The 8270-nt window shown below is 39.2% G+C and overlaps 1 long non-coding RNA gene across 3 annotated transcripts in view; it reads right to left on the minus strand.

The window, feature by feature from the left end:
* LOC137998947 (uncharacterized) overlaps nt 1-5031 on the minus strand; it is an 8784-nt gene extending 3753 nt beyond the window's left edge. The window contains exons 1-2 of one of the 3 annotated variants that reach the window (XR_011122852.1): nt 4965-5031; nt 4436-4496 (exon numbers count right to left, since the gene is read on the minus strand). This is a non-coding gene — a long non-coding RNA (uncharacterized lncRNA). Of the gene's footprint in view, nt 1-595; nt 731-4435; nt 4497-4964 lie in introns of those variants that run through there. The other 2 variants (XR_011122854.1, XR_011122853.1) reach the window with 2 other exon arrangements.
* Nucleotides 5032-8270: the final 3239 nt, after the last annotated feature.

Here is an 8270-nt window from a genome sequence, read left to right on the forward strand (position 1 = left end):
AAAGCAACGATGCCTGAGTGGACATGTTGGACTGCTTTGAAATAAGGTGAGGTCTTGCTTCACTGATCAGCTTGAAACTTATATTAGAACCTTAGACTTAAATGAGTTCACATTCAATTTTTGGCACATATTGACCCCGTAGGACAAAGCAATCCTCACTGAAAAAGAGCACATTTAAGCACAAAAATCAGTGGAAGCGATTTCCATCATGATCGCCATTCTCAGGATTTCTATCCATGGTGAAGAAATCGTGAAGACGAAAGAACTCTTGCGAAAAGTGAAAATGACACGACTTTCTGTGTTTCCGCACATTGAAAATATCAGGACAAATCACTATCCAGCAAATAAACACTAGAAAAACCAAATGAGTTATCCAGTGCATGGATTGTGAGTTATCCAGCGGATAGCTCCATCCATCGTTTGAACAACTGGGGTCAGGTGAATAACAGTTTGCGAAAGTTTGCCATGTGTTGTTGGCATTCTTGTACTCCAAGTTGAGTACGTTTTCCATACGCCAGCCATAACGTTGGGAGTTTTGTCGACAACGTTGTTGTGGATTGCTTGGAAAAGTGAAAAACACGATTTTCAAACTTACCACCACCGATCAGAGATATAAAGAAGGCAAACATAAAAAGTAACGACGCCTGAGTGGAGATGTTGGAGGTCTTGCTTCACTGATTACCTTAAAACATAGAGCGCTAGATTGAAATGAGTTCACATTCAATTTTTAGCACATCTTGACCCTGTAAGACAAAGCAATCCACATTGGAAAAAAGCACATTTAAGCATAAAAAGTAGTGGAAGCGATTTCCAGCATGGTCACCATCCTTAGAATTTTTATTCCTGGTGAAGGAATTGCGTAGACGAAAATAAACTTGCGAAAAGTGACAATGACAAGACTGTCAGTGTTACCGCACATTCAAAATATTAGGATAAATCACTATCCAGCGGGTAAACACTAGAAAAACCAATTGAGTTATTCAGTGCATGGATAGTGAGTTATACGACGGATAGCGCTATCCATCGTTTGAACAACTGGGGCCAGGTGAATATCAAATTAGCTTGCGAAAGTTTGCCATGTGTTGTTGGCATTCTTGTACTCCAAATTGAGTACGTTCTCCATACACCAACCGTAACGTTGGGAGTTTTGTCGAGAACGTTGTTGTGGATGCTTAGAAAAGTTAAAAAGAGCTGACGCTTTACAAACTTACCACCACTAATCAGAGATATAAACAAGGCAAAAATAAAAAGTAACGACGACTCAGTGGAGATGTTGGCCGACTTCTTTGAAAGAAGGTGAGTTCTTGCTTCACTGACTAGCTTGACACTTGGAGCGCTAGACTTTAATGAGTTCTCATTCAATTTTTGGCACATCTTGACGTCGTAGGACAAAGCAATAAATATTACAAAAAAGCACATTTAAGAATAAAATGTAGTGGAAACGATTTCCAGCATGGTCGCCATCCTCAAAATTTTGTCCCCGTTGAAGAAATTGCGTACACGAAAAAACTCACGCGAAAAGTGAAAATGACAAGAATTTCTGTGTTTCTGCATATTCAAAACGTCAGAATAAATCACTATCCAGCAGAAAAACACTAGGAAAACAAGTTGAGTTATCCAGTGCATGGATAGTGAGTTATCCGGCGGATATCGCTATGCATCGCTTAAACAACTAGAGCAAGGTGAATAAAAGTTTACGAAAGTTTGCCATGTATTGTTGGCTTTCTTGTACTCCAAGTTTAGTACGGTTTTCATACACCAACCATAACGTTAGGAGATTTGTGGACAACTGGTTGTGAATGCTTAGAAAAGTGAAAAAAACGTTTTAAAAACTTACCACTATTGATCAGAGGTATAAACAAAGGAAAAATAAAAAGCAACGATGCCTGAGTGGACATGTTGGACTTCTTTGAAAGAAGGTGAGGTCTTGCTTCACTGATCTGCAGCTTGAAACTTATATTAGAATCTTAGACTTAAATGAGTTCACATTCAATTTTTGGCACATATTGACCCCGTAGGACAAAGCAATCCTCACTGAAAAAGAGCCCAATTAAGCACAAAAATCAGTGGAAGCGAGTTCCATCATGATCGCCATTCTCAGGATTTCTATCCATGGTGAAGAAATCGTGAAGACGAAAGAACTCTTGCGAAAAGTGAAAATGACACGACTTTCTGTGTTTCCGCACACTGAAAATATCAGGACAAATCACTATCCAGCAAATAAACACTAGAAAAACCAAATGAGTTATCCAGTGCATGGATTGTGAGTTATCCGGCGGATAGCTCCATCCATCACTTGAACAACTGGGGTCAGGTGAATAACAGTTTGCGAAAGTTTGCCATGTGTTGTTGGCATTCTTGTACTCCAAGTTGAGTACGTTTTCCATACGCCAGCCATAACGTTGGGAGTTTTGTCGACAACGTTGTTGTGGATTGCTTGGAAAAGTGAAAAACACGATTTTCAAACTTACCACCACCGATCAGAGATATAAAGAAGGCAAACATAAAAAGTAACGACGCCTGAGTGGAGATGTTGGAGGTCTTGCTTCACTGATTACCTTAAAACATAGAGCGCTAGATTGAAATGAGTTCACATTCAATTTTTAGCACATCTTGACCCTGTAAGACAAAGCAATCCACATTGGAAAAAAGCACATTTAAGCATAAAAAGTAGTGGAAGCGATTTCCAGCATGGTCACCATCCTTAGAATTTTTATTCCTGGTGAAGGAATTGCGTAGACGAAAATAAACTTGCGAAAAAAGACAATGACAAGACTGTCAGTGTTACCGCACATTCAAAATATTAGGATAAATCACTATCCAGCGGGTAAACACTAGAAAAACCAATTGAGTTATTCAGTGGATTGATAGTGAGTTATCCGACGGATAGCGCTATCCATCGTTTGAACAACTGGGGCCAGGTAAATATCAAATTAGCTTGCGAAAGTTTGCCATGTGTTGTTGGAATTCTTGTACTCCAAATTGAGTACGTTTTCCATACGCCAACCGTAACGTTGGGAGTTTTGTTGAGAACGTTGTTGTGGATGCTGAGAAAAGTTAAAAAGAGCTGACGCTTTACAAACTTACCACCACTGATCAGAGATATAAACAAGGCAAAACTAAAAAGAAACGACGCCTCAGGAAAGATGTTAGCCGACTTCTTTGAAAGAAGGTGAGTTCTTGCTTCACTGATCAGCTTGAAACTTGGAGCGCTAGACTTTAATGAGTTCTCACTCAATTTTTGGCACATCTTGACCTCGTAGGACAAAGCAATGCACATTGCAAAAAAGCACATTTAAGAATAAAAAGTAGAAAAAGCGATTTCCAGCATGGTCGCCATCCTCAGAATTTTATCCCCGTTGAAGAAATTGCGTACACGAAAAAACTCACGCGAAAAGTGAAAATGACAAGAATTTCAGTGTTTCCGCACATTCAAAACGTCAGAATAAATCACTATCCAGCAGATAAACACTAGGAAAACAAGTTGAGTTATCCAGTGCATGGGTAGTGAGTTATCTGGCGGATATTGCTATCCATCGCTTAAACAACTAGAGCGAGGTGAATAAAAGTTTACAAAAGTTTGCCATGTATTGTTGGCTTTCTTGTACTCCAAGTTTAGTACGTCTTCCATACACCAACCATAACGTTAGTAGATTTGTGGACAACTGGTTGTGAATGCTTAGAAAAGTGAAAAAAACGTTTTAAAAACTTACCACTATTGATCAGAGGTATAAACAAAGGAAAAATAAAAAGCAACGATGGCTGAGTGGACATGTTGGACTGCTTTGAAATAAGGTGAGGTCTTGCTTCACCGGCTGATCAGCTTAAAACTTATATTAGAACCTTAGACTTAAATGAGTTCACATTCAATTTTTGGCACATATTGACCTCGTAGGACAAAGCAATCCTCACTGAAAAAGAGCACATTTAAGCACAAAAATCAGTGGAAGCGATTTCCATCATGATCGCCATTCTCAGGATTTCTATCCATGGTGAAGAAATCGTGAAGACGAAAGAACTCTTGCGAAAAGTGAAAATGACACGACTTTCTGTGTTTCCGCACATTGAAAATATCAGGACAAATCACTATCCAGCAAATAAACACTAGAAAAACCAAATGAGTTATCCAGTGCATGGATTGTGAGTTATCCGGCGGATAGCTCTATCCATCGTTTGAACAACTGGGGTCAGGTGAATAACAGTTTGCGAAAGTTTGCCATGTGTTGTTGGCATTCTTGTACTCCAAGTTGAGTACGTTTTCCATACGCCAGCCATAACGTTGGGAGTTTTGTCGACAACGTTGTTGTGGATTGCTTGGAAAAGTGAAAAACACGATTTTCAAATTTACCACCACCGATCAGAGATATAAACAAGGCAAACATAAAAAGTAACGACGCCTGAGTGGAGATGTTGGAGGTCTTGCTTCACTGATTACCTTAAAACATAGAGCGCTAGATTGAAATGAGTCCACATTCAATTTTTAGCACATCTTGACCCTGTAAGACAAAGCAATCCACATTGGAAAAAAGCACATTTAAGCATAAAAAGTAGTGGAAGCGATTTCCAGCATGGTCACCATCCTTAGAATTTTTATTCCTGGTGAAGGAATTGCGTAGACGAAAATAAACTTGCGAAAAGTGACAATGACAAGACTGTCAGTGTTACCGCACATTCAAAATATTAGGATAAATCACTATCCAGCGGGTAAACACTAGAAAAACCAATTGAGTTATTCATTGCATGGATAGTGAGTTATACGACGGATAGCGCTATCCATCGTTTGAACAACTGGGGCCAGGTGAATATCAAGTTAGCTTGCGAAAGTTTGCCATGTGTTGTTGGCATTCTTGTACTCCAAATTGAGTACGTTCTCCATACACCAACCGTAACGTTAGGAGTTTTGTCGAGAACGTTGTTGTGGATGCTTAGAAAAGTTAAAAAGAGCTGACGCTTTACAAACTTACCACCACTAATCAGAGATATAAACAAGGCAAAAATAAAAAGTAACGACGAGTCAGTGGAGATGTTGGCCGACTTCTTTGAAATAAGGTGAGTTCTTGCTTCACTGATTAGCTTGACACTTTGAGCGCTAGACTTTAATGAGTTCTCATTCAATTTTTGGCACATCTTGGCGTCGTAGGACAAAGCAATGCATATTGCAAAAAAGCACATTTAAGAATAAAATGTAGTGGAAACAATTTCCAGCATGGTCGCCATCCTCAAAATTTTGTCCCCGTTGAAGAAATTGCGTACACGAAAAAACTCACGCGAAAAGTAAAAATGACAAGAATTTCAGTGTTTCCGCATATTCAAAACGTCAGAATAAATCACTATCAAGCAGATAAACACTAGGAGAACAAGTTGAGTTATCCAGTGCATGGATAGTGAGTTATCCGGCGGATATCGCTATCCATCGCTTAAACAACTAGAGCCAGGTGAATAAAAGTTTACGAAAGTTTGCCATGTATTGTTGGCTTTCTTGTACTCCAAGTTTAGTACGTCTTCCATACACCAACCATAACGTTAGGAGATTTGTGGACAACTGGTTGTGAATGCTTAGAAAAGTGAAAAAAACGTTTTAAAAACTTACCACTATTGATCAGAGGTATAAACAAAGGAAAAATAAAAAGCAACGATGCCTGAGTGGACATGTTGGACTGCTTTGAAATAAGGTGAGGTCTTGCTTCACTGATCAGCTTGAAACTTATATTAGAACCTTAGACTTAAATGAGTTCACATTCAATTTTTGGCACATATTGACCCCGTAGGACAAAGCAATCCTCACTGAAAAAGAGCAAATTTAAGCACAAAAATCAGTGGAAGCGATTTCCATCATGATCGCCATTCTCAGGATTTCTATCCATGGTGAAGAAATCGTGAAGACGAAAGAACTCTTGCGAAAAGTGAAAATGACACGACTTTCTGTGTTTCCGCACATTGAAAATATCAGGACAAATCACTATCCAGCAAATAAACACTAGAAAAACCAAATGAGTTATCCAGTGCATGGATTGTGAGTTATCCGGCGGATAGCTCTATCCATCGTTTGAACAACTGGGGTCAGGTGAATAACAGTTTGCGAAAGTTTGCCATGTGTTGTTGGCATTCTTGTACTCCAAGTTGAGTACGTTTTCCATACGCCAGCCATAACGTTGGGAGTTTTGTCGACAACGTTGTTGTGGATTGCTTGGAAAAGTGAAAAACACGATTTTCAAACTTACCACCACCGATCAGAGATATAAACAAGGCAAACATAAAAAGTAACGACGCCTGAGTGGAGATGTTGGAGGTCTTGCTTCACTGATTACCTTAAAACATAGAGCGCTAGATTGAAATGAGTTCACATTCAATTTTTAGCACATCTTGACCCTGTAAGACAAAGCAATCCTCATTGGAAAAAAGCACATTTAAGCATAAAAAGTAGTGGAAGCGATTTCCAGCATGGTCACCATCCTTAGAATTTTTATTCCTGGTGAAGGAATTGCGTAGACGAAAATAAACTTGCGAAAAGTGACAATGACAAGACTGTCAGTGTTACCGCACATTCAAAATATTAGGATAAATCACTATCCAGCGGGTAAACACTAGAAAAACCAATTGAGTTATTCAGTGGATTGATAGTGAGTTATCCGACGGATAGCGCTATCCATCGTTTGAACAACTGGGGCCAGGTGAATATCAAATTAGCTTGCGAAAGTTTGCCATGTGTTGTTGGCATTCTTGTACTCCAAATTGAGTACGTTTTCCATACGCCAACCGTAACGTTGGGAGTTTTGTTGAGAACGTTGTTGTGGATGCTTAGAAAAGTTAAAAAGAGCTGACGCTTTACAAACTTACCACCACAGATCAGAGATATAAACAAGGCAAAACTGAAAAGAAACAACGCCTCAGGGGAGATGTTAGCCGACTTCTTTGAAAGAAGGTGAGTTCTTGCTTCACTGATCAGCTTGAAACTTGGAGCGCTAGACTTTAATGAGTTCTCATTCAATTTTTGGCACATCTTGACCTCGTAGGACAAAGCAATGCACATTGCAAAAAAGCACATTTAAGAATAAAAAGTAGAAGAAGCGATTTCCAGGATGGTCGCCATCCTCAGAATTTTATCCCCGTTGAAGAAATTGCGTACACGAAAAAACTTACGCGAAAAGTGAAAATGACAAGAATTATAGTGTTTCCGCACATTCAAAACGTCAGAATAAATCACTATCCAGCAGATAAACACTAGGAAAACAAGTTGAGTTATCCAGTGCATGGGTAGTGAGTTATCTGGCGGATATTGCTATCCATCGCTTAAACAACTAGAGCGAGGTGAATAAAAGTTTACAAAAGTTTGCCATGTATTGTTGGCTTTCTTGTACTCCAAGTTTAGTACGTCTTCCATACACCAACCATAACGTTAGTAGATTTGTGGACAACTGGTTGTGAATGCTTAGAAAAGTGAAAAAAACGTTTTAAAAACTTACCACTATTGATCAGAGGTATAAACAAAGGAAAAATAAAAAGCAACGATGGCTGAGTGGACATGTTGGACTGCTTTGAAATAAGGTGAGGTCTTGCTTCACTGATCAGCTTGAAACTTATATTAGAACCTTAGACTTAAACGAGTTCACATTCAATTTTTGGCACATATTGACCTCGTAGGACAAAGCAATCCTCACTGAAAAAGAGCACATTTAAGCACAAAAATCAGTGGAAGCGATTTCCATCATGATCGCCATTCTCAGGATTTCTATCCATGGTGAAGAAATCGTGAAGACGAAAGAACTCTTGCGAAAAGTGAAAATGACACGACTTTCTGTGTTTCCGCACATTGAAAATATCAGGACAAATCACTATCCAGCAAATAAACACTAGAAAAACCAAATGAGTTATCCAGTGCATGGATTGTGAGTTATCCGGCGGATAGCTCTATCCATCGTTTGAACAACTGGGGTCAGGTGAATAACAGTTTGCGAAAGTTTGCCATGTGTTGTTGGCATTCTTGTACTCCAAGTTGAGTACGTTTTCCATACGCCAGCCATAACGTTGGGAGTTTTGTCGACAACGTTGTTGTGGATTGCTTGGAAAAGTGAAAAACACGATTTTCAAACTTACCACCACCGATCAGAGATATAAGCAAGGCAAACATAAAAAGTAACGACGCCTGAGTGGAGATGTTGGAGGTCTTGCTTCACTGATTACCTTAAAACATAGAGCGCTAGATTGAAATGAGTCCACATTCAATTTTTAGCACATCTTGACCCTGTAAGACAAAGCAATCCACATTGGAA

Source organism: Montipora foliosa, chromosome 4 (assembly GCF_036669935.1).
Source record: "Montipora foliosa isolate CH-2021 chromosome 4, ASM3666993v2, whole genome shotgun sequence".
Classification (NCBI taxonomy): domain Eukaryota; kingdom Metazoa; phylum Cnidaria; class Anthozoa; order Scleractinia; family Acroporidae; genus Montipora; species Montipora foliosa.